This window comes from Peromyscus leucopus, chromosome 7, assembly GCF_004664715.2.
Source record: "Peromyscus leucopus breed LL Stock chromosome 7, UCI_PerLeu_2.1, whole genome shotgun sequence".
In the NCBI taxonomy this organism is placed as follows: domain Eukaryota; kingdom Metazoa; phylum Chordata; class Mammalia; order Rodentia; family Cricetidae; genus Peromyscus; species Peromyscus leucopus.
The window spans coordinates 10,825,237-10,846,854 of NC_051069.1; the positions used below are offsets into that span (position 1 = coordinate 10,825,237).

Genomic DNA, 21,618 nt, shown 5'->3' on the forward strand with positions numbered 1-21,618 from the left:
TGGGTCCGGCTGTGCTGTGAAATTCATAGAGGAGCCTCTGGAACACAACCCAGGACTAGATGTGCTCTGATGTTGATGAATGTTCTTTGGGAAAGCGCTTTCGGGAATGGACTCTATTAAGTCAATTTAATTCTTTAATCAATTTCCTATAAACCTCACTTAAACTATTTCCAATGTTTTCCTTTCTCCCTTTCCGGTTGACCGAAACTATTTTCACCAGGAATCAGTTCTTTTCCCCTTAAATTTTATAGCTGTGATTTGTCTTGTGGGCCAATATTTGTCAATATCCAATCCTCACTGATAACGGTGTCTGCTGTGGCGGGTTTTATTGTTCTTTGTTTTGTTTTGTTGCCTGTATTTCCACTAAATTTATCTTCAGGGCACAATTTTGATCTGAATTCTGTAGAGGGGACACTTGATGCTTTCATGAGTTCTGTAGATGCAGCCTAGACCTGGTGCAGCCATTTGCTTTTCCAGGAAGACTTAAGAGTCTGTAGCTTGTCGGGCGGTGGCACACACCTTTAATCCCAGCATTTGGGAGGCAGAGGCAGGCGGATCTCTGAGTTGGAAGCCAGACTGGTTTACAAAGTGAGTTCCAAGACAGCCAGGGCTACACAGAGAAGCCTTGTCCCAAAAAAACAGAAAAAAAAATCTATTTGATGGAAATGGCAAAAATACAAATTATCTATAGTGAATGTCAAAACTTGAAATAAAAATTATTTAAAACTGGGATTCCCAGTTTCACTTCTTGAAACTGTGGTTAAGTTCTAGTAAATATTTTATAAAAGTAAAATATCTCCCGTTGCAACATTTAATGCCAGTCTAGTTGGCATGGAGTGAGATGCCATGTCACCTCTACTTTCCCTGATTCCTGGTCACTGGTGTCTTCAGGGTAACAGTAACTGTTAACATTTATCTGCTTCTTGTTCTAACAGTTCGAAGAGGGGGGGTTGCTGGATTTTGAATTATTTTAGGGTAGAAGGGGAAGACCAAAGGCTTTGGTGGGGGAGGACTCGACTCTGCTCTATCGAATCCAAGTCTTACCCTAACCAAAGCGCCGAGGCTGGGCCCTAACTCACCAAGCTGGTGGACCGCTTCAAACTAGACCAGAGTCTGCCATGACAGCTCCTTCCGGCTCCTTCAGGCCTTGAGACCTGGGGTCTGGCAACCTGGAGCTAGAAACTAATGGGGTTAGGGTGAATGGAGACCTGGAGCCTCCGTAGCAGGGTGAAGAGCTGAGCCGGCACGAGAGCGCCACCTGCAGGCCAGCGGAGGCTCAGCGGAGCACAGCGGGAGAACGGAGGTGGCCCGGTGATCTCCCCAGCTATTGCTCCTTGTTCCTTCCTCTGGCAGAGGGAAGTTCTTTCCAGGGTCTTTCTATAGTCACCTTATTCACTGGAGACTCAGAACAAACCAAGGCTTTTTCCAAGATTTTTTATTTTTAAAGACAGCCCTGGCTGGCCTGGAAATCACTATGGAGACGGGCTTCACTACAATCCTGTCTCTCCCTCCCAAACTAAAGGCATGTGCCACCATGCCCAGCTCGAATTTCAGTTTCTTTACACTATTTGAGATTTGACATAAATATTTCCAAGCACACCCACATTCGTTTTGTAAATTAAGTATCTCAAGAGAGGGGAAATCGTGTAGCTCTCTGGGTGCCTACAACCTGGTATCATTCCGTCTGCCATATAGAATTGCTTTCCCAGAGCCCCCATCCAGGATTTTCCCTGCTGCGGATTCCGCCCAGCAGCTCTCCCAGGGGGCGTGCCTGCCTTCAGCACTCAGGTAGCTGTTGGCCCTCCTAGCCTGGCTGTCTCCCAGCTCCCTTCTTCACCTTTGCTGCCCTTCTTTGTGATGAGGACTTGGAGACCCCTTTCCCTCCCCTTTTCCTCCCGTCCCCATTCCATCCCTGGGGGATCTTTTCATGTCTTTGGCATCAGCAACAGCACCTAAGATCCCTACGTCAATGTGGCTGCGGGTGCTCACTGGATGTGTGTGTAGTGGGACACTGTTTCAGGCCTAGGGACCCAACCAGAGCCAAGGTCCTGCTTCCGGGGACCCATTATTCTAGGAGAGGAGCTGAGCAGTGAGCATGTGAACCAGCAATTCAACAAGTTAACTCCAGAGTCTTTGTGTGAACAGGAGCCGGAAACAGCTGTGAGTGTGGGACAGCTAAGACGCAGATGCTCTACCACAGGGTCTGTTGTGGTGGCCACAGGAGCTCAGTGTCTCAGGGGCTTGTTAGAAGGGCAGCTTCTCTGCCAGCCCAGATCTGCGGAATAAACTTCTACGCATGGTGCCCAGTATCCAGTTCTCACTACCCACCAGGAGATTCTGCCATGGTATTCAAAGGGCCTTCCCAGAACTGCTTATCTTGATGACAGTGGCTGTCACAAATTGCCACAAATATAGTGACCTAAAACAACATGAATTCATTCTTTTCTAGTCCTGGGACTCAGAAATCCAAAATCAGCTTCACAGGGCTCAATCCAGATGCTTGCGGAACTGAGTCCTTCCAAAAGCCCCGAGAGAAGTCAGTTGCTGGCCTTTTCAGCTCTGAGAAGATGTTTGGGTCCCTTAGCCCCTGACGACAGCCATCTAACCCCTACCTGCTGTTAGATCGCTTGCTCTGACTCTAGTCCTGCCTTGTCAATTCCGATTCCATTGGCCCCACCCTGGATATGCAATATAATTTCCCCCAACAACCTTAAATTAAGATCCTGGGGCTGGGGCTGTAGCACAGCTGGCGGAATGTCTGTCTAGCACCCACAAAGCCTTCTGTTCCATCCCAGCACTACACAAACGGGGGTGGGGTGGGGGTGGGGATGGGTGGGGGAGGTTGGTGCTGCAGGCCTGAATCCCTGGACTTGGGAGATAGAAGCAGGAGCATTAGAAGTTCAGGGTCAGCCAGGCAGTGGTGGCACACGCCTTTAATCCCAGCACTCGGGAGGCAGAGGCAGGCGGATCTCTGTGAGTTGGAGGCCAGCCTGGTCTACAGATCCAGATCCAGGAAAGGCGCAAAGCTACACAGTGAAACCCTGTCTCAAAAAACCAAAAAAAAAAAAAAAAAAAAAAAAAAAGTTGTCCAGGGACATCTGTGGCTACATAGGGCATTCATTCAAGGACAGCCTAGGCTATATAAGACCCTGCCTCAAATACATTTATATACATATGTATACATATGTGTATATATATATGCATGCACACATATAATATGTACGTGCACACACACAGCGTGAGTACTGACATTGCAGGGACATTTTACTTGGGTTCTGGAGATCAGACTCAGTGTGCAGCAAACCCTTTACCTAGTAAACCACCTACCTGATTGTGAATTATTTGGGGAGGGAAACCATAGCAAGGCAGGAGGCAGCCAGTGCAGCCAGCAGAGCCAGTAATAATTCGTGGGGTAGCCTCTGACCAGTCACTCACTCTGGCAGGATCTTAGTGTTCCTAGAATAGGTACTAGCTCTCCATGCCCCTTCTGATTCAGTGAACTCCAGTGTAGGGAGTGGACCAGGAGTACTCAGAAGCAGGTCAGGAGTACTCAGCAGAAGTACTCAGCACCAGAAGCATGGAGGTATAAGCCTGGAATCCCGCATTCAGAAGGCTGAGGCAGGAGGATGAAGAAATTTGAGGCCAGTAGCTAGAGAGGTGGCTCAGTGGGTAAAATGTTTGCCACATAGGCATGAAGACCCGATTTGGGATCATCAGAGCCCACAAAAATAGCTGGGCATGGTGGCCAGGAAGTAGAGATGGGAGGATCCGGAGGGTTCCCTGGCCAGCCAATCCAACCAATGAGTGAGCCCCACATTCAGGGAGAGACAGTCTCCTCAAAAGATGGAAAGCAATAGAGGAAGACATCCAGCATTGACCTCTGACCTCCACAAGTACACACATTCTTACACCAGACACACATGCACACACACACATACCTGCACATAAGAACCACAAAAAGTGGTAGACTGTCTTACTTAGTGTTTTTATTACCATAAATGAACACCATGACCAAAAGCAACTTGGAGGTTTATTTCAGCTTACATGTCAAGATCACAGTCCATCGTTCAGGGAAATCAGGGCAGGAACTCAAACAGGGCAGAACCTGGAGGCAGGAACTGATGCAGAAGCCGTGGAAGAGTGTTGCTTACTGGTTTGCTCCTTGTGGCTTTCTCAGCCTGCTTTCTTGTAGAACCCAGGACCACCTGCCCAGAGGTGGTATGGCACACATTGAGCTGGTCCCTCCCACATTAATCACGGATCAAGAAAATGGCCCACAGGCCAGTCTGGTGGGGGCATTTTCTCCATTGCTATTCCCTTTTCCAAAATGACTGTAACTTGTGTGGAGCTGACATAAAACTAGCCAGCACATTGACAGAGTATCTGCTCCTGCGTGACCAACATTTCACCTCAAAGGCAAGGTAGATCCCACCCAAACTCCAGGCTCACGGGTGAACAGGAAAAAGTCCTACTCTGCACATTAGCCATGAACCTCACAACAGACTTGTCCCAGGTTAAGTTGTCTATAGATAGAAATAAACACACATATTTCACTTTTGAACCCCACACATGCCCCTGACCCTAGGAGAAACAACACAGGCAGAAAATGAGGAACCCAAACTTTGGACCTACCCTGACTGGAGCCCCAGCTGTGTGGCCTTCCACAAGTGAAGCGTGAGAAGAGCTGGTGGCAGATCTGGGCAGCGTTAACTAAGGCCTAAGAGCCCGCAGAGCTCACCACAGCTGGCGTGGAGTCAGAGCTTGGTGAACACTGCCTGTTTTCACCCTCAGAGTGAAGCTTTCGCTGGTCCTCAGAATGTTCCCTGTGAATAGGGACGTCCATACGAACAGCAGACTTGGCATAGGGCCCATGATCTGGCCTGAGATGCCCCACAGTGGCCAGGCTAGGCCAGGCTAGGCCAGGAAGCCAGCACTGCAGGGACTTCCGGTGCCTACCTCTGGCAGCTCCTAAGCCTGGTGGAGACAAACACAGGCAGGCTCCCTCCTGGCTTTCCCGAAGCCACAACTTTGAAAAGTCCACACCCAAGCTGCAAGAACCGTAGGCCCAGCGCCAGCTCCTCTTCCATGGGGTGGTGATCCATTCTAGCCCTCTTTGTGGAAGCGTTCCTGCCCAGGCAGCCTGCTGCTGAGGAGCTCAGGGAGCCCCGGCGTCCTCTCCTCCCCACCTCAAGGGAAGATGCTGGACACCGCAGGTTAAAAAACTCTCAGCCCTGCCTTCTACAGCTCAGGGGACTCCCAGCATCTTTCTGACCTTGGAGGGCATCAAGGTCACCCTTTTATTGCTGTAATAAAACACTAGCACCAAAAGCAACTTGGGAAGGGAAATTTATTTCAGCTTACAGCTCTCAGGTCACACTCCATCGCTGCAGGAAGTCAGGGTAGGAGCCTGGAGGCAGGAACTGCCATAGAAGCCGTGGAGGAGTGACAAGCATGCTCCTTATGCCAGCTCAGTCTGCTTTCCTAGACGCCCAAGGACAACAGTTCTTAACCTGTGGCTCGCAACCCCCCTTGGCAAACTTCTGTCTCCAAAAATATTTGCATTACGATTCATAACAGTAGAAAACTAGAGTTATGGCATAGCGATGAAAATAATTTTATGGCTGGAGTCACCACAGCACGAGAAACTGAATTAAAGGGTCTCCGCGTTAGGATGATGGAGAAGCACCGCTCTAGGACCCACCACCTGCCTGGGTGGTTCCACCCACAGTGGGCTGGGCCCTTCTAATCAATCATCAATCAAGAAAATGCCTCCACAAGCTGGCGTACAAGCCAATCTGATGGGGGCATTTTCTTAATTGAGTTTCCCTCCTTCTCAGATGATGCTAGCCTCTCTAAAGTTGACACACACACACACACACACACACACACACACACACACACACACACACACGAAGACGAAGGGTCTCCCTCCGACTCTACAGATAGTCTTTTCTTTTTTCTCTTTTTGTAATAGCTCTGTCGGTCCTGGAACTCACAGACATTCACCTGCCTCTGCCTCCTGAGTGCTGGAATTAAAAGTGTGCACTACCATGCCAACCCTACGATACTCTTACTATGCACAAGGGGGAAAAAAAAGTCCAGAGACCTAAGGCTCAGGGCACAAGCCAAGCTGTCTGCCCGTAGGCCTCCGTGAGCAGCCACTATGCAGAATAGCTCTGGGATCAGCTGCCTGCAAGAGGGACAGTATGAAGAAGGGACTTACCTACAGGAGGATTCAGGGTCTCTGCTGCCTGCAGAGTAGCCCTGTCACCCTGGCCTGGAACCCTTGTACATCTGAAGCTTTGCCCTTCAAAGGCCAGTATTCCAGAAAAGCTGGCCTGTGAGCTCCTGTATCCACACGAACAACTGAATTCCAAGGCCTTCCCTGAACACTGGGCCAACGACACTATTGTTCTAAGCCCATGTCAAATATTTATAATACAAACAATATTACATCAATAGCAGGAATCAAAAAAAAAAAAATCCCCCATAATCCCCCAAACCTGGAGAGTGGACAGTTTGGTTTTCTTTTGATTTAGTTTTTGTGTTTGGTTTCTCCTCCAGCTCTTGTCCCCGCACAAAAGTGACCTTTCCAGAGCTGGGCTTCTGTCTTGATGCAGCATCACACTGGGCATGGCATCCCCAGCACTCTCCAGTTCTGCAGCCTTCCCCATTAGCTTTTAAATAGGAATTGCTGTTGCTAACGGCCTGAGAGCTGGGCCCAGCAGCCTCAGCTGAATCTCTAGGTGTTTTTCCTTTTCTGCGGTTCTTTCCTTAGCCTACACTCAAGTGTAGGGCTGCCGGGGAAGAGGTGGTGGATATTTTTACAGCTCTTGAAAGAGCCCAGTGTGGGGTTTTGCCTGGGGCTGGAACAGAGGGTCAGGGAAGGTCTCTAGACTAGCTGATTGAGATAAAGTTTTTGCCTAGGGCCTGTCTTGAAAGGCCTTTATCCTGGAGGAGGAACCCTGGGAGTGGAGGAGAGGCCACACAGACAGATGAGCTGCCTCCTGCTGCTGCCTCCCAGCCTTCCCCTATCCTCGGCACCTGCTGTGTTCACCCAATCCAAGGCAGGGAGAAGGAGACACCCAGAGGAGCTGCAAAGCCTCTGCCTGTAATTCAGACAGTAAGTGCGATTACAGTTGTTGCTGGGAAAAAACCACCTACGTCCTTGTGTCCTGGAGCCTTCCGAGAAAGCGCCGAGGGTTCTGTGTATAACTGTGATGGACCAGACCTGACCTAGAACATCGTGAGAGATGACAAGGAAGAGACATGGTCTCTGTCGTGATGTCCCCACAGCCAAGCAGGCTGAGGTACATTAACTGGATGGATATTCCCATCTTGCTTGTGCATTAGGGTCCCCAGAGGAGCTTATGGGTCTGCTGACACACACCTATAAACCCAGAACTTGGGAAGCTGAGGCAGGAGGATGGTGAATTCAAGGCTAGCCTGAGCTACCTAGGAGGACCCTGTCTCAACAACAACAATTTTGAGTGTATGTATGGTGATTGCATGAGTGTGTGTCTGTGTGCCTGTGTCAGTACATATATGCACGTGTGTGGAGGCCACAGGTGTCTTCCTCAACCCTCTCTACCTCTCTTTTTGAGAGATAAGGTAGAACTAGTTATATAGCCTAGGACAATCTTGAATTTTTAATCCTCCTGCCTCCACCTCCACCTCCACTCCCAATCTCAAATGCTGTGCTTCTGGGTGTGTGCCACCACACCCCGTTTGTGTATTTCTGGGAACAGAACCCAGGGCTCTGTGCACACCAGGCAAGCACTCTCCCTACCAAGCTACACCTCCAGCCTCCTGGTCTCAAAACTGAACAGCAACACAAAAATTCTACAAGGAGGTTTTAAACAGACTGAGCAGGTGTCACCTGTGGCTGGAACTGAGACACACGCACAGGACCGGTGTGACGCTCTCCTGGAAGGGTACACTATGGTTTGGAGTGGTTTGCAGGTAAGAAGGAAGCATGGAGGCAGGACTCCCTAGTCTTTGTGGCAGTGTTGGGAGGTTGGGGAACCTTTAAGAGGTGGAGCCTCGCCAGGGATGGGGCGGGGTAGGGGTGGGGTGGGGTGGTGTGGTGTGGTATGGTGTGGTGGTGCACGCCTTTAATCCCAGCACTTTAATTCCAGGCAGAGCCAGGCGGATCTCTGTGAGTTCGAGGCCAGCCTGGTCTACAGAGTGAGATCCAGGACAGGCACCAAAACTACACAGAGAAACCCTGTCTCGGAAAAAGAGGAGAAAAAAAAAAAGAGGTGGAGCCTCCTGCAAGGTCACAAGGTCATTTGCAATGCGTCCCTCAAAACAGTTTAATGCAGTTGTCTTGGGACCCTGGTTAATTGTGAGGAGAGTGGTTGCTACAAGAAAGAGCCTGATCCTTGCATGTTCTCTGCTTTTCCATCTCTGCATGGGATCCTAGGCCTCACACCTGCCTCTCTGATGTCAGTTGCTATGAGGCCCTCACCTGAGGTCAAATCAATGGAACTGCCTACTCTTGGGCTTTCAACCTCTGAAACTGTCAGCTAATTAAACCTCTTTTCTTTATAAACTCCCCAGCCTCAGGTGCTTTGTGATGATAGAGAAAAATTGGCTAATACAAGGAATGTGGGCACAAAAGCCTAGGGGCATTTTTAGGCTAATAAGAGAAAGCAATTTCTAAATCGAAACCAGGGTGCTTACAGGGCTAGGGGGGTGCTGCTGCTGAAGCCCCATTCAGACCTCTGAGCTTCCTCCCCCAAGTCTTGTCAAAGAAATCCTCCACCTCTATAAAGCAGTGTCTCTCTGTGCTGGTATAGCCTGGTCCCTGGCTCTCCCCTTGTAAACAGGGGGCTGCCTGGGAGTGGCAGGCTGGGCCCCGAGACAGACCTGGACATGACACAGCTTCTGGTCTCTCCAGCAGCTTTTCTGTTGCTCTTGGAACATCTTCTTCAGGTCAGATAGGCCTGGAGATCCTGTTGGGCACTCTAGTTGTTAGTTTTTGTTTTTTTATGTGCAACTAGGGGTGTGTGTGTGTGTGTGTGTGTGTGTGTGTGTGATACAGATATGTGTACATCTACATTTACATGTACATGAGCCAACGTGTGTTTGTGGGTGCATGGGTAGGTCTATTCATATGGAGGCCCACAGGTAACATTGGGTGTCTTCTTTGATCACTCTCCATTTTATTGAGGCAAGGTCTCTCTCTTGAACCAGACCTTACCCATTGCCTAGTCCAGCGTCTTAGTCAGCGTTCTGCTGCTGTGAAGAGGCGCCATGACCATAGCAGCTTTTATAAAGGAAAGTTTTTAATTGGGCCGGCTTATGTTTCAGAGGTTTAGTTCATCATTGTCGTGGTGGGAAGCATGGCGGCATGCAGACAGATGCGGCACTGTAGAGGTAGCTGAGAGATCTATATCTAGGGACAGCAGAAGGAAAGCGAGCCACTGGGCCTGGCTTGAGCTTCTGAAACCTCAAAGCCCACCCCCAGTGACACACTTCCTCTAACAAGGCCACACCTCCTCCCACAAGGCCGCATGTCCTAATCCTTTCAAATGGTACCGCTCCCTATGAACCTAAGGGGGCCATTTTCAGTCAGACCACCACATCCAGCTAGCTGTTTGTTCTGGGGATCCCCTGCCTCTGCCTCCCAGGTTCTGGGATGGAAGGAGGGCTCATCCAGCCAGCTTTTACTTAGGTGAGATCCAGGTCTCACCATTGCCTGGTAAGTACTCTACCACTGAGCTATCTCTCTAGGCCCCACATTCTGGTTTTGATAGACACTGGGCCTAGGAACCTTCCAGGCACAGAGTAGGCCTAGGACTTCTTTTAAATACCCGAGAAGATAGACCCTTGTGGGTCTCTCTTTCTCTCTCCTTGGGGGGCGGGGAAGGGGCATAAGCCTGAGCCCTGGCCAAGAGGGGGTTCCCTCTTCCCCTTCCAGAGCCTTCCCCCAACCTACACACACTCATCAAGGGCCAGTCCTTCATCTCCACATCTCTAAGCGCTACTATCAGGACATGATCCACACACGGGAGGGACTTCCAGCCACTGTGCCCCTGCCCCAAGGCGTCTACCTGAGGCTCTTATGTTCTCCACACAAAACACAAATCACAGGCACCTGGCTTCCAGACCTGGGCTGCAGAAGTATGGCTGAGGCATGGGGGGCAGGGGCCAGCAGAGAGAAGCATGGTTCTCTCTGTGCCCCTTCTCTCAGAGGGAGGGTCTTTCCAGAGGGAGAGAGAGAGACCCTGGAGGACAGATGTTACCAGAAGGGGTGCAACTGGCACTGTTCAGACAGCTGTGATCAGACGTGTTGTGTGACAAGATTTTTCCTGGGGAGATGCAACACACACGTCTACTCACCCCAGATGGGGATCCCACAACAGACCAGATTTTGGCTCCCACCAAAGTCCAACTTGGTGAAACAGGGAGTTCTGTTGGGTTACTTACAGGAGTATGGGTGGGAAGTTACAGCAACAGAAATAATACAGAGCTGTGTTGGCAAGGCCCACTCAAGCTCACAAAACCCAGGAACCTGGAGCCCACTGCACAGCCTACAGGCAGCTTGACAGGTTCAAGAACGTCCTTTCCAAGGGACCCTGGTCTAAACCACTTCTTCCAGGGAACTGATCAGGTCAGAGTCTTCTTGGCCTCTCAGCTTCATTTCTGTCTGAGAGCTACACTCAGCTTTTATTGTTTACTCTGGCAGGGAGGAGCCTAGTGAATCTGGTTGGTTTCAGGGACTTCCTGAAGCTATTGTGGGTTATTTACCTTCATGTTTAAGGAGCTTCCCTGCAAGATGGAATGTCTGAGTTGGGCAGGAAGGGAAGTCCCGGGAGGTGGACCCCAGTCCCACCTCCAAATGGCTATAGTACCACCGAGAGAGGGAAGAGGTTCTAGGAAGCTCTGTCCAGGCCCAAATGGAAAGGCAGCCTGCCCCTGCTGTAACACCCTGTCTGCAGTGGGAGCCGACACACACGCTCGGGGTTGCACAGGTCTCCCTCTGTGTGTCCCCATCCCTGCTGCTGTGACAGTGAGCCGGGTGGGAGAAGGCTCTGCAGAGGTCATGAGTTCAGATTGTCCTGACCCCAAAAGTGATGTGCTTAGACGGGGCAGAGAGACACAGGGACACAGGGACAGCTGTGTGAAGATGGAGGCGGAGGGTGGAGAGACATGCTGCAAACCCAGAAACACCTGAACAGAGCTGAGAGAGCTAGTCTCTCCCCGCTGTCCTGCCCTTCCTCTTTTGTGTCTCCTCTTCTCCCTTCCTCCCTCCTTTCTGAGACAGGGTCTAACTGCTTTGTCTCCTGAGTGTTGGGATTACAGGTCTGTGCCACCACCCAGACTTGGACAGAGCCTTTTCTTTGACTTTCACAATGTTATGTATTTGTGTGTGTAGTATGCAAGTGCTCAGCATGCGAGGGGGATGTGACAGGACAGCTTTCAGCTGTCAGTTCCCTCCTTCCACAGTGGGTTCTGGAGGGCACACAACAGGCTCGCACAGCAAGCTGAGCCATTGCAACAGCCCATGCAAGGCATTTTGAACTGACACAGATTGAGTTGTGTAGCCGTAACTTTTCTCAGGTCCCACCCAGCCCCGTGGTCCCTCAGCCGCTTTTAAAATAATCAGTCAGAGGCTTAATATTAATTACCAATTGTATGGCCTATGGCAGGCTTCTTGCTAGCTAGTTCTTATAACTTAACCCATTTCTATTAGTCTATACATTGCCACGTAGCTATGGCATTACCAATCTGTTGGCATCTTGCTGCTCCTTCGGTGGCAGCCAGCATCTCTCTCTCTCCTCTCCTTTCTTCTCTCTGTATCTCTGCTTGGATTTCCTACCTGCCTCTGAGCTGCCTTGCACAGGCCAATGCAGCTTTATTTATCAACCAATCAGAGCAACACACATTCACAGTGAACAGAAAGATATCCCATAGCAGAGGCTAGTGGGTAGAAACCAATGCTGCTGTACATTTGAGATCTGCTGTGTGTACTATGCTTGCCGAATGTTTCCAGATGTCATCTTCCGCCATGCTGTGATCCTGGGAAGGAAGAGGGTACCTGCTTACTTCAGGGGTGAACAAACCAGGGCTCAGAGAACAGAAATATCATGGCCTAGGCCGTTTGGATACAGACTACATGACCCCTGGAGTTCATCCTGGTACTCATCCTACCAGGCTGTACTACCCGCTGCCTTCTTGGCGGGTGGCCTGCCGTCTTGTTGGGCATTTGGGGAGCCATGTCTCTAAGGACATCCTGTGCCCCTATTTCCCCAGCTGGCTTGGGCTTAAAATGTTTCTATGTCTACAGTACAGTCGTCAGTCTGGCTTTCCTGCTCTGCCCCACTCCCTCCCTCCAGATCCTTGCCCCAGTCTCCCCCTGCTGGTCCCTGCCTTAGTTCCTCTTCTCCACCGCAAGGCACCCCATATTTCCCAGGCTCTACATTTCCCTGGGTTACAGAGAAAGTCTAAAACAATACCTAGTCCTGAGGACCTGGACCTATATTCCAACTCTGCTACTTATGTCCTGTGACTGTGTGACCTTGGGCTGGTCACTTTCTTCTCAGGCTCTCTATTTCCCCAGTATGACTCTGTGAGTTGAACCCAGTACTCTCCAAACTCTCCTGTGTCTCTACGCCAGCAGCCCACTCACTTCTCTTTCCCCTGCTCTGATCTTCCTGTGTGCTCATCATCCCTCTCTCCCTGCTGCACACCATGTCTAAAGATCTAGCTATCTCTCTCCTACCAATATGCGTGTGTGCTTGGGTCCAGGGACTTGTACCATGTGCACTGGATCCCTTGGAACTGGAGTTACAGGCAGTTGTGAACTACCTGATGTGGATGCTGGGAACCAAACCCAGGTCCTCTGTAAGAGCAGCCAGGTGTTTGTTCTTTACTGATCCATCTCTCCAGCCCTTCACACGGTGTTTTATCTTTCAGCTAGACTCTGAACTCCCTGAGAGCAGAGATGGGTATGATACCTATATGCAAGACTGTCATGAATTGAGACATGCTGATGGATTCATCAGCAAGGACCACATGCATTTAGCTTAGGAGTCTGCTTCCCTTCACAAGGTGCACATGCCTGCAGTGGGCAGGACTCTGGGTGGGCACTAGGCATCTCTGTTAACCTTGGCTGCTGGTAGTGGGGTGTGTGCCTATACTGTGGGTTCTGCAGCTTCGGCAAGGAGTGCAAAGAGTCCTCCTAAAGAATGCTGTATGCTGCTTTCTGCCTCCAAAGCCCATTCCCATGATATAATCAAAAGATGGTATCAGAAAACCCACGGGGCAGGCAGTTCTTCTGTTACTGCCGTACCTGCTGGCAGGGGGCGGGTGAGGGGGGGAACCTCCCTTGCTCTCTCCTGCTGATAGCCTTGGGAAGACAAAGTAGGGATCTGCATCTCCATCTAGTGGATTCACCCAAGGCTGAGCACAGCGTGGATCCCATTTCCATTCCCCAGTCAAACTGGTTTACACAGGATGCTTGCCTGCCTATGTGGCTAATACACTTTCCCCATAAGCAATTAGATCTGGGAGTGCTGGGGGGTAGCTCAGTTGGTAAAGTGCTTGCCTCTCAAGCATAAAAACCCGTGTTCCATCCCCACAGTCCATGTTTAAAAGGGACAAGGAGCTGGAGAGAAGCATTAAGAGCACTTGCTGCTCCTTCAGAGGACCCCAGAGCAGTCCCCAGCATCCATATCCGGTGGCTCACAACCACCTGCAACCTAGGAGATCCAACACCCAACTCCTTTGATTTTGGCCTCTGTGGGTACCTGGGCACATAAGGCATGCACACAGACACACAAATAAGCCAAGAATTAGCGGCTCATGCTTGTAATCCTAACACTGGGAGGCAAAGCCAGGTGGATCCTTGGGGCCCACTGGCCAACCAGGATACATGACCGCACATGAACACACACACACACACACACACACACACACACACACACACACACAAGAGAGAAGAGAGAAGAAAGAAAAAAAAAAAGAGAGTTCTGAGAAAACAAATCCAGCCACCAAACTATAAAACAAGATGCCCAATATCATGATCTGGTATCTATAAAAGGGGCTGAAGGCAATTTGCTCCAATGCATCACAGTGACTCCATTCAGAAACAGACCTGGAAGGGGTCAGGGCTTGCTCAAGGTCAGAGTTGTCTGGAGACTAAGGCCCAGGTGTCTGGAGGCCAGGTTTCCTGTTGTTCCCAGTGCCCATACCCACCAGCAAGACAGGGCAGGAAGCAGAGGGAAGATGACTAGCGGGTGGACCAAGGTGTCTGTCCACTGCCCACTGGAGCCTTTCAGATTGATTCTGGGGCTTGACTGCCTGCGGTAGGGCGGGAGGAGGAGGAGGAAATGGCTTTGGGCTGTTCTTCCACACCTGGAGAGCCAGCTTCCAGATCCCTGGAGCCAGATTTTTTTGTCCTCTGTGTGCCTTCATTCTTACCTCTGTGTCCACTAGCTGGCAGAGGGCCATGCCCAGCACCTTCCAATCTGGGAGCCTGGGACCTGGGACTCGACTCAGAGCCCTCCGAGAAGAGTAGAGGGTTGCCAAGGACCCACTGTTCTAGGCGGATGGATGGCAGGGCTCAGAGTCACCCAGGGGCCTCTCAGCAGGGGAGAGGACTCCATGGGGTGGGACAGTATACCAGTTGCTTTTATGTCCTTCAGTGAGCTGCACCTACAAGGTGGCCTCTGGGCTCCTAGACCGCAGATCTAAGGGTAGGGGTAGTGTGGAGTACCCCCCAGAGGGTACAGGGTGCGAAAGAGGACCTTGTGCATCTCAGATTCCATCTAAGGAACACCTGAGGCTGAAGGGACGTGGCGAGGCTTTGGAGGTGAAGAGGCCCAGAGTTCAGGGCTCCAGGCCTGGCGCGGCCTGGGAGCTGGGAGGGGAGCTCATCTCTCGGCTCCTCCCCGGGGCCGCCCTGCCCCGCCCCGCGCCAGGACAGCCTGGGCGGAGACCCGCGGCTGGAGGGCGCGCCGCCTGGTGCTCCAGGTGCAGTTCCCATGAGCCTGGGGGCCCGCGGTGGCCCAGGAGGAGTGGCCCGTCTCCAGTCTGCCCCTGCCGTGTCTCTGCGCCCTGTCCACGGGACGCCAGTGAGCCTCAGAACCCAGGTAACCGAGGGTGGGACTCGGCCAGTGTTCCCCACGGGTCTCCGCCTCGCGTGCGTCCTGACCCTGTCCATGCACTCTTCTCTGCCGCTGAGCAGCGGAGCGCGGGTGGTTGCTTGGAGATGACGGATCTTGGAAAGTTTGAGCCTGGACGGCGGTGCATCAGGCGAGAGTGCTAAGGCAAACACTTGTACCCAGGCACCCCGAGCCCACGTGAAAGAGGAGATGCCTCCGCCCCAGCCTCCCTGAGAATTCAGTTTTTCTTAGTTAAAGCAGCGAAGTAGACACCCTCCCCATTCTGGCTCTCCATCCCTGAAAAAATCCTGGGATGGGAACTGACAGTTGGTAATTCTTAAGCCTCAGGGATGTTTATATCCGAACTTCCCGCCTCCTTCCCCTAGACGCACGCTATGAACCAGTTAGATAGTGTGCCTGGAAGGCAGTTTTATGTCTAAGGAGGTAGGTCTGCACCCTGATAAAGAGGCTGCCCGGCCACAGGGAGATGGTTGGGTTTTTTTTTTTTTTTTTTTTTTTTTTTTTTTTTTTTTTTTTTTCCTTTTTCTCTTTCTTTTTCTTTTTCCTTCTCTGCCTCATTCTGTCAATGAGGCCGGGTCCTCATTGACGCCCATCCAAGCACTCTCAAGCCCCGAGCCCAAGTGTGATGAGCCTAAGTCATGAGGGGGGCTGCAGCCTGCAGGTGAAGAGCACCAGAGTCCACTAAACCCTCACGGATGTGCACACACAATGGCTTTCTTCCTTCAGTGAGAGAAGAGCTCACTGCCTGGTGGAGAAAGGAAAGCTTCACCCCGCCCCCAGGGGAGGCGCTGAGGGGGTTGGATCCCAAAGCAGCCATCGTGGCTGACATGGACACCCCAGATTTCACTTTTCCCCGGGGACAAAGCGTGCAGGTGGTAAGTGAAGAAAGAAAGGAGACCCCTCCAAAAAGCTAAGCATTTGGCTCGAGCACAGTGGTGGACCTCAACCGCAACCTCTTGAGACCAGGTGCGTCTGCATTTTAGGAGATCACTACATTTGTTTATTACCGTGTTTGTGCGTGTCGGGGGGTGCCCATGGAAATCAGAAGACAACTTGGAGAAATAGGTTCTCTCCTTCCACCATGTGGGGCCTGAGGATCGAACTCAGGTTGTCAGGCTTGGTAGCAAGCACCTTTACCGGCTGAGCCATTGCTGCCCTGTCTGCATTCTGGTTGTGACCAGCAGGGGCCTGTTTCTCGTTGGTCTCCCCTGCAGTTCCGGGAGTGCACAAGGCAAGGGCACCTCCAAATAGAACGCAAATCCCCTTAGGAAACACTGCCCAGACCCAGCAGCCCCTTGTTAAGCTCCCCAGACAGCAGGAGGCAGGACGGGCGCTTCCCTTCTGTAGCCACAGTGCTTGGCATCGGGAAGAAACTTGGCCAGAACAGTGTGAGTTAACCAGAAACAGCTGAGTTCTTTTCCAGCCGGCAGGTCTTTGCCCTTGAAGAGCAGGAAGGACATTGAAACCGAGGACCAGAAAGCTACAGACACACTCCCAGATGCCTTCACACCCTGCCCCTACTTGGGGCAACTTCTTTCTTAATCCAGTTAAATAAAACCATTATCGTTAATCCCACTTCTTGTAGGGGCAAGGAAAGGCAGTGTGCTGGGTAAAGTGGACAGCCAGTGTGTTCTTCTCCTGAGCTGGAGGATGAGCGACTTCGTCCCACCTAGTGGAATTCCTCCCCACTCCTCAGAGGTCTCATTTGGAAACAGTAATTGTCATTGCCTTTTCTTTTTTAATTTTTTTTTTCAAGACAGGGTTTCTCTGTAGTTTTGGAGCCTTTCCTGGATCTCACTCTGTAGACCAGGCTGGCCTCGAACTCACAGAATGCTCTGCCTCCTGAGTGCTGGGATTAAAGGCGTGCGCCACCGCTACATGGCTTTTTTTTTTTTTTTAATATTTTTAAAAGTTTATTTATTTCTATTTTATGTGCATTGGTGTTTTGGTATGGATTTTGGGTCTCCTGGAACTGGAGTTACAGACAGTTGTGAGCTACCATGTGGGTGCTGGGAACTGAACCGGGGTCCTCTGGAAGAACAGGTAGTGTTTTTCACCACGGAACCATCTCTCCAGCCTGTCATCGCCTTTTCTTAATTCTTACTACCCTGCAGGGTTGGCCAGGGATTGGGGAAAAAATTCACTTTTCTTGCCTCAGTTTCCCCTAGTGAGAAATAAGGTTTTATGAGCAAGTGGGTGCTCCAAAGGCATCTGTAGGTTGCAGAGCAAATCCAACGGGTGGTGGTGGTGGTGGTGGTGGTGGTGGTGGTGGTGGTGGTGGTGGCCTATGTGTGGTAATCTGCTTTCTCTAGGTAGGCTTTATGTCTCTCTTGAGCAGTAACTGTGCCTTTGAGTGTTCCCCAGAGAACAAGCCTCATCAGGAGCATGGAACATACAGTAGCTTTGTAAGAAGTATTCACTGATCAAAAATAATCTGTACAGGAAGAAAGATTTCCATAATTCATGAGACCTGGAGAGTCTTGAATCTCTCTCCCCCCGTTCTGTTTTTCCACGTAAGGAGAGGGGACACCCCGCCATAGAGGCAAGGGGAGGAGGGTCCCAGAACCCAGGTCAGGGCCTTCAGGCTGGCTGTCCCCAGAGTCACCTACAGGGATATCTCCATGAGCTGATGGACACTGCAAGGGGCAGTGGAGGAGTCCCAGTGAGGAGGAATCCAGCCTCCTAAGGAGGGGTGGACGCTAAGACGAGCTAGGCCAAGTGGCCAGTCTGAGAAGGCTGGTGGGGAGGGGGGCTCAGAGGCCCCCCTGGGAATGCAGGGGGAGAGCCTGGGGGCAGGGGTGAGGCACACACCCTCCTACAGAAAGCCACTCTCCTGCCTGACCTTCATAGACCCACTGGGAGTTTTGGCTTCCTGCCTAAGCCCTGCCTTTGACCCCAAACAGCTCAGTTCATGGCACTGGAATGCTCCTGCTGGACCTTGAAGTTGGGGCAGGGAGTGCCAGAACCCAGCCTTGAAGAATGTGTTAGTTCCTCGCTTGTTGGGGTAGCTGGGGTAGTTGGGGTAGTTGGGGAGGAGGAGGGGTGGGCCAGTCAAGGAAGCCAGGTAAGGCTTCTCCTGGAGAGATAAGGCAGGGTGGGGCTTCTCTCATACCTGTTGTAGGCTGTTGTAGACACCCCATCCCTCTGCCATCCTTGCCCCTAGACACCCTCTGTGGGTCCCCCTTTTTTGGAGAGCGTAAGTCCATGCCTGAGACCCAGTGTTCTGTCCCTTTGCACGTTGATGGCGTTCCACCAGCGTGGATGGAAAAGTACGCCTGTTGCAACACTTCATGAGTCAGTGCTCGCTCTGCTGTCCAGGGTCTGGCCCTCACATGGAGACAAGGACAAGGATGACCCCGGGGATGGTTAGGAAATTGTGTAGTCTGGCAGAGGGGAGCCATCCCATGCGAAAATACCATCATTTTTTTGTACTTGGTGACAAGGATGCTGTCCCCCAAAGTGGTGGCCCAGTTTTATTCCCATCTCTGACTTGCCTGCTAAGCTGGATTTTAGCATGCCTTCTGACCTTGACCAGGCCAGGATCACCCACAGCAGGCTCTGGATTGTGCAGACCTGAAGGAGGAGAGTTTGCCTGAGCCTCGAGAAGGCCATTTTGTCCCTTAAGGTCATACCCCTTTGGTTAATTAGTAGCTTTGTAGCCAAGGTGGCCCGTGCTATCTGGGGGATTCATTGGGAGCCTTTCAGAGACACAGAGCCCAACCACACAGCCTCTAGATCCCAGAGCCCAGAATCCAGCTGCTCCAGTAACCTGCCGCTGGCCTTGGCTACATTTCCAGCAGGTGAATGTGGCTGACAGACAGCCTCCTCAGGTTCTGGTTCTAACATTGTCCAGGTGGCAGTGTGACATGGGACCTGTCTCTTTCTGAGCCTCAGTTTCCTTCTCTGTCAGAGAGGCTTGGATTCTGTAAAGGTAACTCACCTTTAGCACCATTGCCACTTGGAGGCAGAGAGGAGGGGGCTGTCTGTGTCATAGTGGGCACTTTTCTGTACCCTTAGCCTCTACACAATAGTGCTGTCACACCACATCAACTCTGTGTGTGTGTGTGTGTGTGTGTGTGTGTGTGTGTGTGTGTGTGTATAGAGACCAGTACCCATAGAGACCAGAAGAGGGAATCAGATCTCCCTGGAACTGGAGTTAAGGTGGTATGAGCTACCATATAGATGCTAAAAGCCCAGCCTAGGTACTCCGGGAGAGCAGCCAGCACTTTACTGGGATATATATCTCCATCTCCCTTGGCTGGCTTCAAACTCAGATTTGCCTGCCTGTGCTGCGATTAAAGATATGTGGCACTCTACTGGGCTTCAGAGTTCTTTTTGACGTCTGAGAACGCCTCTGGACATCAGCAGAGGTGCCCTGGGGCAGCATTGCCTCTGCTTGAGAAAGGCTGCATGAGATGGTCTCTGAAGACCTGCCCTCCCCCAGGATTTCTCTTGGTACAAAAGGGCTTCTAGCTAGTTTTGTGAGTGTGCCCTGTGCGCGGATGAGGAGTAAGTGGGACAGGTCAGAGGGAAGGAGGCAAGGCTGTTGGACCTCATGCTGCGAGCCAAGGCCAGCTCTCTGTGCCTCTAGACCTTGAGTTACATAAGAAGGAGGGGGTAGGAGCCATGTGTGTGGTCTGGGCCCCACACTGAGGTCAAGGACCTTCCAGTGCAGGGCAGCAAATGATGAATCCTGTGTCCCTATTCCACATTGCCCTCTCTCCTTGCCCTGGGAAGGGATGCAGGAAGTGAATCAGCTCAGCAACCGCAGGAGAGTGGGCTGGGTGCCCTTTGAGATGCACGCTCACGCCTCATTCAACCCTCCCTGGCTGTGGTTTGATTATTCCTTCCATGTTAGCTGTTTATTAACTCTGTCCACGGAATCCCCTTCTGACCTTGTTGCTTAATGGAAGGGCAGAGGATTTATTTTGGCGGGCTTAGGCTTGGGTGGTATGGTTGCTGACAAATCTCAGAAGTAAATCACAATTGCTTTGGGCTATTCATTCTTACAGTCTTCAAGAAGAAGCTCAGCTCTGGGCTGTGGGCTGGATACTGGGAAGGATCTTTGGAATTAGACGGATTCCCCAGGCTGCAGAAACCCTTAATCCAAGGTGTCTGTCAATGCCTTGCCCAGGTGTACAGAGGAGAGTGTGGCCAGCCATGAGGTCCTGTGTGCTGGAGGGAACTCTACAGGACAGAGTTCCTTTAGGGAGAAGATGGTGACAGTGTCAGAAATGTCACAAGAGGGGGGGATGGGGTGGGGTGGGGGGTTGTTTATCCCTTTGTTGTTGTGGTAAAACACATAGAATATAGCATTCTCATTTTGACTCTGTGTGTGTGTGCGTGTGTGTGTGTGTGTGTGTGTGTGCGCGCGCGCGCACATGTGGCAGCCAGAGGCTATCGTTAGCTATTATTCTTCAGGTACCATATAGCTTGTTTTTTGAGATAGGCTCTCCCACTTTTATCTGGAATTAACCAAGTAGGCTAGGCCCACTAACACTGAGATTGCAGGTATGTGCCGTCATACCTGGCTTTTTTTTTTTTTATTTACATGGGTTCTGGGTATCAACCTGAGGTCCTCATGCCCACAAGGCAAGCACCTTACCAGCTAAGCCATTCCCCATGCCCCGTTTGGAGACTATGGAAAGATACGATTCATTGTCATTAAGCACATTCTCATTATTCTGCGGATGTCACCACCATCCCACGCCACAACTTTGCACCCAAATAAACACCAGCTTCCTACTGTCCAGCCCTTCTGCCACTACCCTTCTGCTTCCTGTTTCTGTGATTGACAGCTAAGGGTACCTTGTATCAAGCAATGGGAGTCTCTTTTCAATGGCACATAACACAATACCACAGTGGCCTATGTTTTAATGAAAAGAGGTTTTTTTGGTTCCCAGTTCTGGTCCAAGGTCAAGGTGATGTGTCTAGTGCTGGCCCTTCTGTCTGCCGGTCTGGAAGCAGTACAGGGCATCTCCTGGCAGCAGACAGGAAGCATGCCTCTGTGGACATGTCTTCTCCTCCTCTTCCTGGGAACTCGTTTGGAAGTTCTACCTGGGAGCATACCCTTGTATACCCTTGACTGAAGAATGCTCTGCCGTTCAAAGATGCATGCCTGGAGAGCACAGATGGAGGAAGACTGTACTGCATGTAGTAGGTGGAACAATCCAGTAGGTGTCTTCTGTGACTGACCTCTCAGTTGCCATAATATCCTCATGGTTGGTGCATGTTATAGCCTGAGTCAGAATTTCCTTCTGAGGCAGCTATGGGCCACATCCTGTGCATCTGCTCCGCTGCTCCTAGACACCTAACTGGCTGCTACCCTTTGGCTGCTGTGGAGGATTCTGGGGTGAGCCAGGTAGGCGAGTAGCTGTTGAGTCCCTGACTTTGACCTTCTGGAGTGGATGCCCTGAAGTGGAGCTGCTGGTCATATGGGAAGAATAAATACATCTAGAGTTTTGTGTGCTTTTTGAGATAGGCC

At 51.2% G+C, this 21,618-nt stretch overlaps 1 protein-coding gene across 3 annotated transcripts in view; it reads left to right on the forward strand.

Annotated features, from left to right (window-relative positions):
- The first annotated feature begins 14,946 nt into the window (after positions 1-14,946).
- Paqr5 (progestin and adipoQ receptor family member 5) overlaps positions 14,947-21,618 on the forward strand; it is a 73,079-nt gene continuing 66,407 nt past the window's right edge. For 2 of the 3 annotated variants that reach the window (XM_028867199.2, XM_037207435.1), the window contains exon 1: positions 14,947-15,101. The gene's annotated coding sequence lies outside the window, so the exon portion shown is untranslated. Of the gene's footprint in view, positions 15,102-15,928; positions 16,101-21,618 lie in introns of those variants that run through there. The other variant, XM_037207433.1, reaches the window with a different exon arrangement.